Source organism: Urocitellus parryii, chromosome 6, assembly GCF_045843805.1.
Source record: "Urocitellus parryii isolate mUroPar1 chromosome 6, mUroPar1.hap1, whole genome shotgun sequence".
Classification (NCBI taxonomy): domain Eukaryota; kingdom Metazoa; phylum Chordata; class Mammalia; order Rodentia; family Sciuridae; genus Urocitellus; species Urocitellus parryii.
The window spans coordinates 66,760,450-66,776,142 of record NC_135536.1 but is presented as its reverse complement, the minus strand read 5'-3'; the positions used below and the strand labels follow the sequence as shown (position 1 = coordinate 66,776,142).

General features: G+C 39.9%; 1 protein-coding gene and 1 non-coding gene across 5 annotated transcripts in view; one reads left to right on the top strand and one right to left on the bottom strand.

The window, feature by feature from the left end:
* The first annotated feature begins 977 nt into the window (after nt 1-977).
* Nucleotides 978-15,693, top strand: part of Fut8 (fucosyltransferase 8) — a 319,640-nt gene continuing 304,924 nt past the window's right edge. For 3 of the 4 annotated variants that reach the window (XM_026385189.2, XM_077799608.1, XM_026385192.2), the window contains exon 1: nt 1,883-2,294. The gene's annotated coding sequence lies outside the window, so the exon portion shown is untranslated. Of the gene's footprint in view, nt 1,067-1,882; nt 2,295-15,693 lie in introns of those variants that run through there. The other variant, XM_026385191.2, reaches the window with a different exon arrangement.
* On the bottom strand, nt 7,485-7,557 carry Trnaa-agc (transfer RNA alanine (anticodon AGC)). Its single transcript has one exon. It is a non-coding gene; the product is annotated as a tRNA-Ala (tRNA).

Genomic DNA, 15,693 nt, shown 5'->3' with positions numbered 1-15,693 from the left:
TGTGTGTGTGTGTGTGTGTGTGTGTGTGTGTGTGTGTGTGCGCGCGCGCCCATCAAGATTAAAATCTAAAATCTAGAGTATGACTGATACGTTTTGCTTTTGACCCATGTAACCGGGTGTAAGTCTAAAATTTGTTTATTTCTAACAACCAAAGTGTGTAACTCTTACAATTTTTTTTTTCTATTTAGTCCAGGTGTCTCATGGGCGGGCACCATCCATGCATTTAATAACTGGTTATTGAATGATTTTGTTAAATGATGACACCCAAACTCCCTGGGCTAAGAACATAATTCTGGTTTTGGTAGAAAATGGCGGTGGGGGGGGAGGCGCGTGCGGAAAGTCTCACCTTGGCTATGTGACTCAATTTTCCTCTGTTTTCTCTTACAGGGAAATAACCATAAAATGACTGCAAAGTACTTGGCCCCTTTTGAAATCTGACAATAAACCAATGTCTTTAAAAGTCTCTGAAAGAAGAGCCTGAGCTGCTTGCGGGAATGGATTTCCTTTTTTGAATCAACAGTGTCTGTGAAACACAGTTGTTGGTCTAGAAAAGTCTCGATACATAGTGAATTTATGAACGCTATTAGACAGACTGCATTCTTGGCAGGCCTCTGCTGCTTAAATCTTTCTGTGAGCCTTTCAATACTTAGAATCTCAAAGGCGGCCGGTCTTTGCTCTATAGTGAACACCCACGGTATTTACTAAAAATAAATAAAAAATAAAAATAAAAAGGCAGGCCGAAAAGAATAATTCTTGGCCTCAGGGAACCATTTAGTCTCTCTAGCTAGCTTTGCCGGGGGTTTGGGTTCTGGGTCCCGAAGCTACGGGGAAGAGTTCAGGACGGGAAGCTCATTTTCCGGCCCTCTGATTGGCCGGCTCGAACTCCACTCACGAGGCTGTCGGCTCTGATTGGGTCCTGCGACACCCCTCGGCCCGAGACTACTTTGTGTGCCGGGGCGGCGCGCCCAGGTCCTCCCGCTCAGCTCGCGGTCAGGACTGGCCGGAGGTAGCTTTACGGCCCACTGCTCTGCTTCGCGGGCGCCAGGAATTTCCCGAGTCCGAGCGGGTAGGAAGCATCCTAAGGAAAAGTCTCTCCCTCCCTCCCGGTGCTGTTCTCTTTCCCGTACTCAATAAACTTCCGCTTCAGAGGGCTGCTGTAGCCGCGGGTCGGGAGAGGCCCGTCCCGCTGTGGCCCTCGTGGGGGGTCTTTCTCTTTGCGCAAATGTTGACACATAGCTCCCACAAGACAGGGCTGCGCTGGGCTGCGTGGGAGCGGTGCCCTTGTGGGATCGCGCTGCGGGCTGCGGCCGAACGGCCGGACTGGGCTGCAGGGACTGAGTAGTAGCAGCAACAACAGCAGCAGCAGCGACCACCCCTAAAAGTAGGAAGGAGCATATTTCGAATCCCCATAGCGGCTCCACCTTCGGGCCGCGGAGGTCTTCCCCTCGCCGCCCCCCCCATCCTTCAGGCGCTCTAAAGAAAACGGCGTTCCCTGAAGGTGGCTCTCCCTGGCAGAGCTGCGCTCGACTCGCGCCCCCTCTGCCTCCAGCCTTAAGGCGGTAGAGGGCGGCTGCGCCTGTGTGCGAGCCGGACTCAGCGTCCGTGCACAGCCTCTGCCTTGCTGGAACTCTTGCCGTCCCGCTGTGGCCCGAGGCTCTTCGTGGCGGTGGATGCTGCAGCTACGCTTTCCCCGGGCTCAGCGGGAAAGGGGGCGGGGAGGAGTTCTGGCACATGCCAGGGTCGCCGTAGGAGGCAGCGGCCAGCGCATGCGCGCCCTCTCCCAGAAGCCTGGAACGCTGAGGGGCGCGCGCCCCCATCCGCGCGTGCCCGCCCGCGCTGGCCGAGGCTTCCCCGCCTGCGCTTGTTGTCGGAGCCGCTCCGGCGCGTGCGCGCGTTATCTCGGGCCGACCTTAGTGGCCGGGTTCCCTCGGCTCCAGGCCCCCGCCCCCCGCCGCCCTCTCTCGGCCCCCAGCCAACCGGTCCCCTCCCTCTCCTCGCGGAATGGGGCCGGTGCTACTTGGGGTCGCGCGCCCGGGACCCGGCTCGCGCTCGGTCTCGCGCTGTCAGCTACTGCCCGGCTCGCGCCGCCTCGCGCTCTCCCTCAGTCAGTGGCGCCGGAGGCTCCGTTAAGCGGCGACCGTGGTTCCTGTTTCCGTTTCTTCCTCTCCCTTCGGTCGGGAGTAGCATCCTCCACCCAGCCACCCCTCCCACTCCCCCAGCGCTGGGCAGCTGCGGCTGAGGGCTGTGGCGGCGGCGGCGACGGGAAACGGCGGAGACCCTCGCTCCCGCCTCGGGTAAGGGGGCGTTAGGAGTCGGGCCCCGCGCGCCTCGGGTCTTGGGCTGGGCGAGCGCGGGATCTGTGGAGGCTGTGGGGCTGTCTCTTCTCCGGGCGACCCCTGGGCCTGTTGCTGCAACTGCTGCTGCTTATCCAGCGGCTCCCGGAAAAGTGGGGAGGGAGACCCCGGGAGCTCTGGCGGGTGTCCTGGCGCGGCCCGGGAGGCACGGGCAAGGGGTGAGGGGTAACCACCGCCAAGCCGGGACGCTGCGCTGTGGCAGCCACCGCGTCGCGCATCCTTGCTTAGGGCAGGGGCCGAAGCGGAGGAGAGGAGAAGGGATGGGGGCGGGGGTGGGAGGTGTCCCTCAGCTTTCCATATCTCCAGACTGCACCTACCCTTTGGGCAGCGCTTGGTGCCTGTAGTCACCGACTGTGGGAAGGAGGATGCCTCTGTGTTATGGGGTTTCTGGGAAGGCTTCGCAGGCTACAAATCATGGAGAAAACCCGCACAAAGATGCGCTGGCGGCCAGGGGCCGATGCAGGGCAGTTAACGGCGTGACTGCCTTAGTGCCTCCTTTTGATGTGCAAATGTGCTGGCGGCTTTTGAGTTTCTAAACTTATTTGGAAAGGTTAAATGCGCTTATATTTATTAGTTCAAGGAGGTTTGTCCTGCAAGTGTGAGTAGGTTGTTGGATGCAGCACCTGTTCTCTTCATGTGGGAATTGCAATCTTCCGAGACGCAACGTATTTAAGTTAAATGGCAATGTCAGGGTTAACGGGTTTACCTCTGATGAGCATTTAGCATTTTGGTGCATATTACCCTTTAGAATGAGGATACAAGCAGGGAGAAGTGGCGTGTTTTTCCTATGTGTGTTTAAATTAAGCTAACTCTAGAACGTGGACCCAGGAAAGCCGGACTGCAGTAGATAACCCCAAATCTCAAGTCTTCTGTAAGAGTGCAATGCAAATTTTTTATTCAGAGTTAAACTTGTCACAAGTAACTGACTTGACTTTGGCTTATCTTTATAGAAACTGTAAGTGGGTTTCATTATAGATTTTTTCTTTTTATTTCTGGGGTTAAGTGAATTAAGTGCAAATTAATTTTGATTAAATTGGAACATGTTTTATGCCCAGTTCTCTAAAAATGGTGCACCATATAGAAAGTATTTTAGGGGAGAAATTATACACTGAAATGTGTAAGTTGTCTCTCTTCTTTAAACTTAAAACAACCTAAATCCCTAAGCCAATTGTAAGTTCCTGTTTGTTGCTATCCTTGTGAAGTATATTATAAAGTGTGTATAGAAAGTCTTAATTATAAATGTTGTGTTAGTTATAAAATGCTATTTATAAATAACTACAGTAGGAAGGACAAAGTGGAAAAACAAATTGTGATTTTATAGGCTTTAATATGTAAAAATGTAGGGAGTTAGATGAATAGACTTGGAGGCATGGATTTTTCTTTTGCTGCTCTATAAATTGAGAATTCTGTTTGAATTGAGCAGAACAGCTGGTATGAAACTTGCATAGTTTGCAGAAAATATGCAAAAATGTGTCTTTGATCAAATAGTTAACATGAAGGGTGTCTTGTAGTTTACTAGGAGAATGATTCAAAATAGTTTTAATATGGTACTGTATAGATTGTATTTATAAGAATGTTTGTGAATTTATCTAAAAAGTCATTTTAAGTTGTTTTCCTGCAGAAACAATCATTCTGATTGCATTTTGGAAAGTTTTATTGCAAATTCTAACCAATTAATTTTTAAGGAATAGGAATATCCTTAAAAGTATGAATTTTGAAATTTGCTAATGGTTTGAAAAACTTGTGTTCGTCGTTTGTTGTTTTAAATGTAGTTACATTAGTAGGTTGGTCTGGAGGGGGAGCTAGTGCCAAAGCAAAGTATCGCTTAATAGCTGTTTGAACTTTGAAAACACGTAAAACCATATTTTTTGACCAGGAGAAACATAAATTTTTAATTAAAAAAGTAGGGGAATTAATGTGGGCATATATCTGCACTTAGTTATTTGTAGGGTGCATATGTTATGATTACAAAGTCATCATCTGAAATAATGAAAGGAAGTGTTTGTTTCTTGAATTTCTCATGTAAAATGTCTGAAAATATGTCCTAGTGTGTGATAGTCTTTTCTCAACCTTCTTGTGCAGCACATTGAAAGGGAATATGTGTTCTTGACCCTTTGTGCAATTGTGTGTTAATTTTTTTCTTTATAATATTTGTAGTCCTAAAAAATGTTTCAAGCAGAGTCTTGTATAGGTGGAGATATTAATTTTGTAGTAAGGTTGGTATTTTTCAAAAGTGGAAATACTTTAAAAAAGAAATGGAGGGCTGGGGTCATAGCGTAGTGATAGAGTACTTGCCTAGCATGTGTGAAGCACTGGGTTCGATTCTCAGCACCACATATAAATTAAAAAATAAAAGGTCCATTGACAACTTAAAAAAAAAAAAAAGAAAGAAAGAAAGAAAGCAGTATCCCTGTGTTACTTCTTAACCTTTATAATTGTTGTCTTCTATAATATAATGCAGGGGGTCTAGCTGATCTATTAAATTGAACTTGTATCTTTGATTTTGTGGTCTGTGTCCCTTATTTAGATTTCTGAACTGTCATCAGTTAGGTATGTTGTTTTATTTCTGATCATTCACATGTCTTTTAAATTCAAGTCTAGAAACTGATAATGATGTGTAGATTAAATCATTAGCATATTCACTTTTCTGAGGACAATAGTTGATTGTTATCTGTAAATTATGTAAAGAGTATCTCAGTGATGATAAATAAAAATAATTTTTAAAATTTAATGGTTATTTTTGTTTTACTATAATCTGCAATTAGTAAATATCTTGGTTTAATTAAATGATAGATGTACCTGTTTCATTTTATAACACATACGTAAGTATAGAAGAAAGTGTGTCATTCCATTTTATGAACATAAAAGTAAATATTTTTTAAAAGTAAATTTTTCTTTTCCTTTTGTGTAAGTGTGTGTGTGTGTGTGTGTGGGGGGAGGTACTGGGGATTGAACCAAGGCCCTCAAGGATGTTTGGCAAGTGAATTATATATACCTCTGAATTACACCCCCTGCCCTTTTAATTTTACTTTGAGATAGGGTCTTGCTAAGTTGCCCAGATTGACCTCCATCTTGTGATCCTCCTGCCTTAGTCTCCTAAATAGCTGGAATTATAGGTGAATGCCAAAGCTCTGGGCTGGACTAATTTTTAAAGAGCCTTAAAAATGTCTTCCGGGCTGGGGATGTGGCTCAAGCGGTAACACGCTCACCTGGCATGCACGGGGTGCTGGGTTCGATCTTCAGCACCACATAAAAATAAAATAAAGATGTTGTGTCCTCTGAAAATTAAAAAAATAAATATTAAAAATTCTCTCTTTCGCTCTTTTAAAAAAAATCTTCAACAAAAGTATATTTTTGGGGTGTGTGTGTGCATTTAAAAATGTGTTTGAATTGATTAATATCAAGTCTCGACCTTCTTCTCTCTACATTCTCTCTTGCCTAAATTTCCCCTCCTCCAACTACCCTTCCTTATCTCAGTTTTCTTTTTGGAATGATTTACAATCAAACCAATAGGGGCTTGGGGATGTGGCTCAAGCGGTAGCCTGCTCGCCTTGCATGCGTGCGGCCCGGTTCGATCCTCAACACCACATACAAAGATGTTGTGTCCGCCGAAAACTAAAAAATAAATATTAAAAATTCTATCTCTCTCTCTTAAAAAAAAATCAAACCAATAAAGTTAACCTTATCACTCAACTTGTGGAGGTTTTTCTTCCTTGACTAAATAACTTTATATGAATCTCTAAAATATTTTGAACATATAACTTATGTAAACTTTATATGATACTGCACATTTTTCTTTCAGTAAAGAAAGAGCAAATTAAATGTCTATGATATTATGCCGTGGATGTCAATTACTTCTTGTACAACACTTCACAGAAAGCAGAACAATAGGGTTAATTTTATTTAAGGTTTCTTTTAAGAAGTCTTTATTTGATAAGACCTAGTATCCTACTCATATTACTATTTAAAAACATTTCTCTGTGATAGTTTTGGTCGTAAAAAGATGAAGGGTGGAGCTGGGGTTGTAGCTCAGTGGTAGAGTGCTTGCCTGGCATGGGTGAGGCACTGGGTTTGATCCTCAGCACCACATATAAATAAATAAAAAATAAATAAAATAAAGATAATGTCTCCATTTACAACTAAAAACCAAGAATTGTACTGGTTGGTAGCCAGCCTTGTTGGAGATAAGGGAGTTCTCTTCTTCTCTTCTTCTTCTTCTTCTTCTTCTTTTTTTTTTTTAACTGTCCTTCCACTTTCTTCTATTTGTCACCTTTTCCTGGCAGTGGTAGGAAATATGAGAATTGACTTTGGGTTTTTCTTTTTTTCTTCTTTCTTTCTTAGGGATCAGAGGACATTTACAGGTAAAACATTAGTTCTTAATGTTATAATAGGTTTTTTTTAATAATGAATTTGTTTACTTTTGAGATAGTAGGCAAAAGATCAGAACATCATTTTTATACTTTGGTGGTACTAGAGATTGAACCCAGGGCCTTGCACATGGTAGGCATGTGCTCTCTACCGAGCTGTTATTTCCAGTCTTTTAAATTTTATTTTTGAGCCAGGGTCTTGCTTGCTAGTTTCTTGTGCTAGTCTCTTAACTTGCGATCTTCTTCCATCAGTCTCGCCAGCATCTGGGATTACAGGTGTGTGCACCATGCACTGCAAAGTTTTAATATTTTTTATTGAAAAATAAATTTGTAACTTTATATGAAAAGGGAGATGGGACTAGTGGTGTATGTAGCCTAGTGATTAGAGCACATGCTTAGAATGTAGGAGACCATAGATTCAATCCCCAGCACCAAAAAAAAAAAAAAAAAAAAAAAAAGGGGTTGTGGAAGATGGTTCATGATTAAGGGTCATGGATCAGTCACATACTTATTCTACCTAATGTTTAATATAATCCCCTCTTCTACTTTCCTGGAGTGCATTCTCATGTCCCTTATTTTTATCTTCATCTATAGAGTTCCTGACTTCGTGGAATTGGTTTTTATAAAAACAAATTCTTCACCTATTTTGTATGCCTCATTGCAATAATATCAAATACTATGTTCATTGAAGAGAGCTTTTAAAAAAATGTTTTTAGCTGTAGATGGACACAATACTTTTTTAGTTTGTTTATTTAGCTTTTCTATGTGGTGCTGGGGATTGAACCCAGTGCCTCATGCATGCTAGGCAAGTGCTCTACCACTGAGCCACAACCCCAGCCCAAAGAAAACTCCTTTTTTTTTTTTTTTTTTTTGTATTAGGGATTGAACCCAGGGGTGCTCTGCCATTGAGCTTCATCCTCAGCCCTTTTTGTTTGAGATGAGGTCTCCTGCCAGGTTGCCTAGGCTGGCCTTGAATTTGTGATCCTCAGCCTCCTGAGTAGCTGGGATTTTAGGAGTCTGCCCAGCTAAGAGAACTCTTAAACTCTTTGTGTTCCTCTACTTAAGGGAGTACTCTAAGTGGGTTTAAGCCAGCTATTGTAAAAAGTTCGAATGGAGTAAATGTATTTGATAATTAGAGCCCTAATTGTTTGATTCAGTTTTTCTAACGTGGAGTTGTACTTGTACCTAAAGGAGAGATATATTTAGTAGAGATTCTGTTACAGTTTTTGTGCTTTGAGTTCTTTGAATAACTATTCAGTTATCAAATGTCAAAAAATTAATAATTTTGAGAAAACCTATTCAAAGTTAGAGCTAAGTCAGGGTAAACATTTTGCTTTCTTTTTCATAAGTTTTAGATTTTTCTCTTTTAGAAAATTTAGTGAAACTCTAGGGTTTAGAAAGGAGGTAATTGAAATTCTTGGCCAAAAGGCTCTTCTTTATGCTTGGTAAATTGAGCCTCAGCAGTGTTAGGAATGGATGTTTAGTGAGTAATCCTGATTGCCTCCTCTGACGTAATTAGAGACAATTAGGCCTTCATTAATTAAAACTCTTTTTTTTTCCACCCCTAAGGTTCAAATATTAGAAGTATCAGCTTGATAAATAGTGGTGTATGTAGCCTAGGGATTAGAGTTTGTCAGTTATGCTAGGATGAGAGATAATAGTTGCCCTTAAAAGAGATTCTATTAGTGCTTAAATTATAATAGCACAGGATGTAATGGAAATGAAATCACTAAAGAAGTTTGTTTGGAATAGTTTTGTTAGACCAGATAAGAGTAACAGAATATATCCTCTATTCTGTAACTGTCTGCAGAGACTTGGAGCAATATAGATAGTTCCTAAAATAAAATAATGATAAATAAGTGTTTTAATAGGAATTATGTACAAATTTCCTCTGTATGTTTGTACAGTTTTTTTAAAGATAGATAGATAGAGAATTTTTAAATTTTTATTCTTTTTCAGTTTTTTGGCGGACACAACATCTTTGTTTGTATGTGGTGCTGAGGATCGAACCCGAGCCGCACGCATGCCAGGCGATCGCACTACTACTTGAGCCACATTCCCAGCCCTATACAGTTCTTAATACTTTGTTTCCATTGCAAATGTAAGGCTGGAAAATAAGGTACCTAACTTTTGGAAATTCTAAAGGGAAAAGGATCTGAAGTTTGGAAGAATGCTGCTTTCTTTATGTTTTAGTGATATAGTACTTTTTATAGTTTCCGGAGAGCTGTAAGATCTTGAAGCTAAAATCAGAATTCCTTATTTGTTTAAGTGAAATTTTGTTTTCTTACTACTTTTACTAAGGTATAATTGGTAAATAAAATTATATAAATTTAAGGAGTACAATTTTATTACTATATGTATACATTATGAAATGGTTACTACAATTAGTAATTATTACAGTGATTACTAGTCAAGCTAATTAACATGTTAATTAGCTCACACAGTTAACCATTATATGTGTATACTAAGAACATTTAAGATCTCCTCTTTTAGCAAATTTCGAGTATTCATGACAGTATTACTAACTGTAGTCAGCCCGATATATATTAGATCTCCAGAATTTATTTATCCTGTATAAAACATCATGCACTGAAATTTTTGTACCCTTTAACCAGCATCTTCCCATTTTCCCCTGTCCCTAGTAACCACCATTCTATTTTCTGCTTCTATGAGTTTGACTTTTTAAAATTTCACATAGAAATGAGATCTTATAGTATTTGTCTTCCTGTGCCTTGCTTATTTCACTAAATATAGTGTTCTCTGGTTTCATCCCAATGACAGTGTAGGGGAGGCAAAACTTTTCCTTTATCCTTTCAGGTTTTTCCCCCTAACCAGGGCCTGAGAATTAAATTAACATAAGATAGATCAACAAGAGAAAAGAATACAAATTTATTTAATACAAGTTTTATATGACCCAGAAGCCTTCATAAAGAAATGAAAACCTAAAGAGTTGAATGCTTACATACTCAGTAGAACAGTGGCTTGTGTTCCAGTGACTTGGGAAGTTGAGTATCATGAGTTTGAGTCCAGCCTCAGCAGCTTAGTGAGACTCTGTCTCAAAATAAAAAGGGCTGGGAATGTAGTTCAGTGGTAAAGTGCCCTTGGTTCAGTCCGGAGTATCCTCCTGTTCTCCCCAAAAAAGTAACTTGTAAAAAAGCAACCAAATTATATGAGGAGACTTAAATGATAAGAAATATTTTAATAAGGTTTGTACAGAATTCTCTCCATTTCAGCCTCTTCTCAGTAAGAATGTTGATTCCATTTAGTATCAAGAGGATATCTTTCATGTGGGAATTTCATCTCCTGCTTTTAAGATATGGAAGTTTAGAATGATTCTCCGGTGCCTTTAACTCAAAATTATCAATATGCCAGAATGGCCTGTTATTTATTTTTTCAACAGGATTTCTTCCTTTTTTAAGGCTGGATAAGATTCCACTTTACATATGCTTACACATACATTTGACCCTCTGCAGCCCTGTATCTGACAGATTGATAGAGCCTGGGATGTAACTCAGTGGTAGAGCACTTGCCTAGTATGCACAGAGCCCTGGGTTTGCTCCCTATTACTGCCATGAGCAAACAAAACAGAAACAAAAAATCCCCACCAAAAATATTCAAGAGACTGAAGATTGTAAATATTTGGGGAGGGGAAACAACAACAAAAAAACCTTGCATCCATCCCGAAAATGTATAGACTCTTTCTTGTTGTTATGATACAACAAGTATGGTATAACAGCTATTTATTTAGCATTTGCATTTTGTTAAGCATTATAAATGATCTAGAGATCATCTAAAGTATATGGTAGGAAAAAAAGTATATGGTAGGATTGCATGGGTTATATGCAAATACTATGCCCTTTTATATAAGGTAATAGGGTATCTGTGCTTTTAATTATTTGTAGGGGTAGTTATTTGTATTCTAGAACCAATCCCCCACAGGTACTGAGGGGCCATACTATATTTTCTTTACTCATTGATGGACACACCTAGGTTGATTTCATATTTTATCTATTGTAAATAATACTTCAAAGAACATGGTGGTAAAAGATCTCTGACATACTGATTTCATTTTCTTTGAAGGTATACCCGGAAGTGGGATTATTGGAGCATATGATAGATCTGTGTTTTATTTTGGAAGAATCTGCATAGTGTTTTTTTATAATGATTGTACCAGTTACCACCAACAGTGATAAAAGGGTTTTCTTTTGTGTACTTTCTTGTCAACACTTGCTGTCCTTTGTCTTTATGTGAGTAGTCACTACCAGGTGTAAAATGATATCTCATTGTGATTTTTTTTGTTCTAATTAGTTATACATGACAGTAGAGTGCACTTTAACACATCATACATAAATGGAGTATAACTTATCGTTCTTCTGTTTGTATGTGATGTAGAATCACATTGGTTGTATAGCCATATATGCCATAGGGTAATAATGTCCAATTAATTTTACTGTCCTTCCTCCTACCATACCTGCTCCCCTCCCTTCACTTCCCTCTGCCTAATCCAAAATAACTCTATCCTTCCCTAGCCCTGCTCCCATTATTTTGAATTAGCATCTACATTATCAGAGAAAACATTTCATCTTTGGTTTTTTGGGATTGGCTTATTTCACTTAGCATGATATTCTCCAGTTCCATACATTTACCTCAAATGCCATAATTTCATTCTTTTTTTTTAAAATATTTTTTTAGTTGTAGATGGACACAATACTTTTATTTATTTATTTATTTTTATGTGGTGCTGAGGAATGAACCCAGTGCCTCACACATGTGAGGCAAGCGCTCTGCCACTGAGCCATAACCCCAGCCCAATTTCATTCTTATTTAAGGATGAATAATATTCCATTGTGTATATATACACCACTGTTTCTTTCTTTATCCATTCATCTGTTGAAGGACACCTAGCTTGGTTCCATAGTTTAGCTGTTGTGAGTTGAACTGCTATAAATATTAATGTGGCTGCATCAATGTAGTATGCTGATTTTAAGTCCTTTGGATATAAACTGAGGAGTAGGATAGCTGGGTCAAATGGTGGTTCCATTAGAAATTTTATGAGGAATCTCCATACTGCTTTCCATAGTGGTTACACCAATTTGCAGTTCTACCAGCAATGTATCATTGTGGGAATTTTGGTACCAGGGATTGAACTCAGGGGCACTCAACCACTGAGCCACATCCTGGGCCCTATTTTGTATTTCACTTATTTGTATTTTATTCAGGGTCTCACCGAGTTGCTTAATGCCTCACTGTTGACAAGGCTGGCCCCGGATCTTCCTGGCTCATTGTGATTTCGATTTACATTTCTATTGTTATTAGCGATGATGAGCATTTATTCATATACTTGTTGGCTGTCTGTCAGTCTCTCTGTCTATCTATCTTATATTATTTGGTGGTGCTGATGATCAAACCCAAGGCCTCATGCATGTTTAGACACGCACTCTACCAATGAGCCACATCCCCAGCTCTACATGTGTTCTTTTGAAAAATGTTTATTTAGGGCCTTTGGCTGCTTTTTAATTGGGTTATTTGTATTCTTGATATTGAGTTGTTTAAGTTCTTTAATTACTGAGTTCCTTCATAGTAATTTATTTATTTATTTTCGAACAAAGAAAATTACATTTGTTTGGGGTTAATTAGGATTACAGTCTGGGAAAACAGAGTCAAGCAATCTTGAAAATGTATTCTCCCTTCTCAGTAATTTTACAAAAAAAGTTTGTTGAAGTATAATTTATATACCATAAAATTCACAGCTCAAGTTTTAGTAAATTTATACAGTTGTGCAACAATGGTCCCACTGTGGTTTTAGAACACTTTTATCTTCCAAAAATCTCCCTCTTTCCCATTTGTAGTCAATCCCTGCTCCTATCTCCAGCTCTAGGCATCCACTGATGTCCTTTTTTGTCTCTATAGTTTTGCTATTTCTAGAAATTTGACATTAATGGATTACGTAGTTTTTTTGTTTCTGCCTCATTTCATTTAGCATATATCTGTTTAATAATCTGAATGAATGGATAAAGTAGAAAGTCTTTAAACTTAGAATCTGGAGACTGAATACTAGTGTCAGCTCTGCCACCAAACGAATGAACTTGTGCAAGCCACTTATCTCCTTTGGACCTGTGTTTTTTGTCCATAAAATGAATTATTTTCTTATATTCCATTTTTCACAGCTAAGTGGATTATGGACCTTTTCCTAGAATGTACTTTAACTCTTTCCTTTAAGTATTTGTTCTTTTTTCCTCCTTCTGAATCCCAAAATGAGGCTTATGTCTACAATGGTCTTAATGTTTGCATCCTCCCATATTGAAATCTAATGGTATTAAGAGGTGGAGACTTTCGAAGCCTGTGGAGGAAATAGGCTCCCAGGAAAGCGTCCCTGGCAGAGTTGTTTGGAAAAAATGTTTGGGTATCAGAGAAGGGGAGCCCTCCTCGCCCCCCCACCAGAGCCATTCTGAGGCAAGGCCTTGGTGGGGTTGTAAGATCTCCACAAGGCAACGTTTCTGTTAGGCTTTCTTTATATTTCCCGGGGTCTGTTTTTGGCTTCCCCTTCATTATTCATCAACATTCCCTTTAGGAGACGTCAGCCTTCCCTAGGCTGCACACAACAGGTAAAGGAATTTGTCCTTTTCCATAGGCCAATATGGCTGCCAAGGGTGGTACTGGGGTGGGTGCCAGGCCAGCTTAGGAACCTGAGAATTCAGCAATGGGGATGGGAGGGAGGTGCGAAAACCGAGGGAAGGATCCAGTCAGAGGTGAGCCGTGGCCACTGGTCCTTTTTATGTGTGGTGGCAGTGATGGAGCTGAGGTAGTTGAGTTGGCTGCGAATGTGTTTAGCCAGGGCTGTGGAGAGGTGGACGGAGAAGGGAATTGTCGTGTAGGGATCACAGACGGTGGAATGTGCATGAAAACTAGAGGGATTTGGAACAAATTCAGGTGGAAAGTGGATTGTATTAGGGTCAGGGAAAAGAAAATCCTTTTCCAGAGAGAACAGTTCTTATTGAAACGATGGGGGGAATCATCAATGTCCAGGTGGACAATTTTGGTGATATAAAAATTTAAAATGTGCTCACAGCAAAGAATAACAGAGATTCCAAGAAAACCAATAAGATAAGAAAACTATATAGGATTGATTTGATGAGCAGAAGCTCAGTATATGAAATGACTAAGAGAATGATTTGGACAAAGGACCAGATAGACCATGCACCCAGCAAGTAATAAAAACCACTTGTATTTGTCAATAATAAATTTCAAAAATACATTCTGGAGAAAAAAAAAAGAGGTGGAGACTTTGGAAGTCGATTAGGTCAGTGGGTGGGGGGGGGCGGCAGAGCCCTCAGGGAAGGACACGTTTGAGGCAACTTGTTCCGTTCTGACATGTGAGGTACTATGGTACCATCTATGAAGCAGAGTGAACCCTCACCAGATACTGATGGAGCCTTGATCTTGGTCTTTGTGTCATCCAGAATTGTGAGCAGTATATTTCTGTTGTTTATAAATTATTCAGTCTAAGGTATTTTGTTATATCATTCTGAACAGATTAAGATATGGTCTAATAGACATTCAGCAATGAACAAATTTGGGATTGTCTGTAAGCATCCAAATGGGTGATTAAACATTTTGTTGGGTGTTTCTTAATTTATGTGCACAACTCAGAGTTAATCAAATGCTTAGTTAATAAAGATTTTTGAAGAAAATAAAGTCATAGTTGACTAATTCTCTGAGTTGGAGCTATGGAAGTGTTTTAAACTTGTTATAAAGGTAAGAGAAAAATTATTCTTCTTAGGGGGGCAAAGCAACTTTAGATTAAGTTTGTGCCAAGCTGGCCTCAAGGCAGTCAAGTGGGATTAGACTGTTTTTCAGAGAGCAATAGGAAATGGATGGAAAGATTGTCCTAGAGGTAAAGCCGACAGGTAACAAGCTAGGACAGCTGGGCACAGTGGCGCATGCCTGTAACTCAGTGGCTCTAGAGGCGGAGGCAGGAGGATTGCGAGGTCAGAGTCAGCCTCAGCAACGGCGAGGTGTTAAGCAACTCAGTGAGACCCTGAATAAAATACAAATAAATAAAATACAGAATAGGGTGGGGGATGTGGCTCACTGGTCCAGTGCCCCTGAGTTCAATCCCTGGTAACCCCCCAAAACAACAACAACAATAATAAAACAACCACCACCAAAACCCCAAAACAACTACAATAACAAAACCCAAGCTAGGACAAAAATACTAATATAAGGGCTTAAAAAAAATAGGGTATGTGTGTATTTGTACATATGTGTATAAAAGGACTAAAGACCTGACTGAATAGACTGATATCAGGTATATGCCAAAGGGGTAATGTCCACTTTCAGTACAGAATTAAAAAGAAAGGCACTGATTACAGCTAGCTAAATTTAAAGATCAGAATGTTGTCACTACTCAAATATTCAAATAATCTGACTCTTACACAGCTTCAAGTTTTTTTGTATTACCTATAATAGTGGGAAGTATGGCTATAAAATGATTGAAATCTATTTTTATCCCACATTTTAGAATGTGTGAGTGGTATGCCACAAAGCAGATACTATGGAGAGGGAAATAATCTATAAATATATTTTAATGATGGTATCATTACAGCAGTATAAGGAAATTTGTTTTATGTTTTATAGTCACATTTTCTGTTCAAAAGTAGTATTTCTAATATAGGTAAACCACTTTATGATAACCAGAACTATCCCCATATCAAACCTATATTTAATGTATAAAGATTTGTCACTTTTGACAATATTGTAAAAATTGTGTTAAGAATTTAAAGCAGTTCCAAAAGTTGAATCCCAGAGCTTTTAATGTAATGGCAGCATTCTAGTAGTAAGTGTAGAGCTTTTTATGGCAAAAATATTCTTTTGAATATATGATATGCCATACTTATTTTAACACATATAAAGTACCTAAATACAAATTGTGTAATTGGAAAGATTCCAATGTGAATATAAGAAACTTCTTT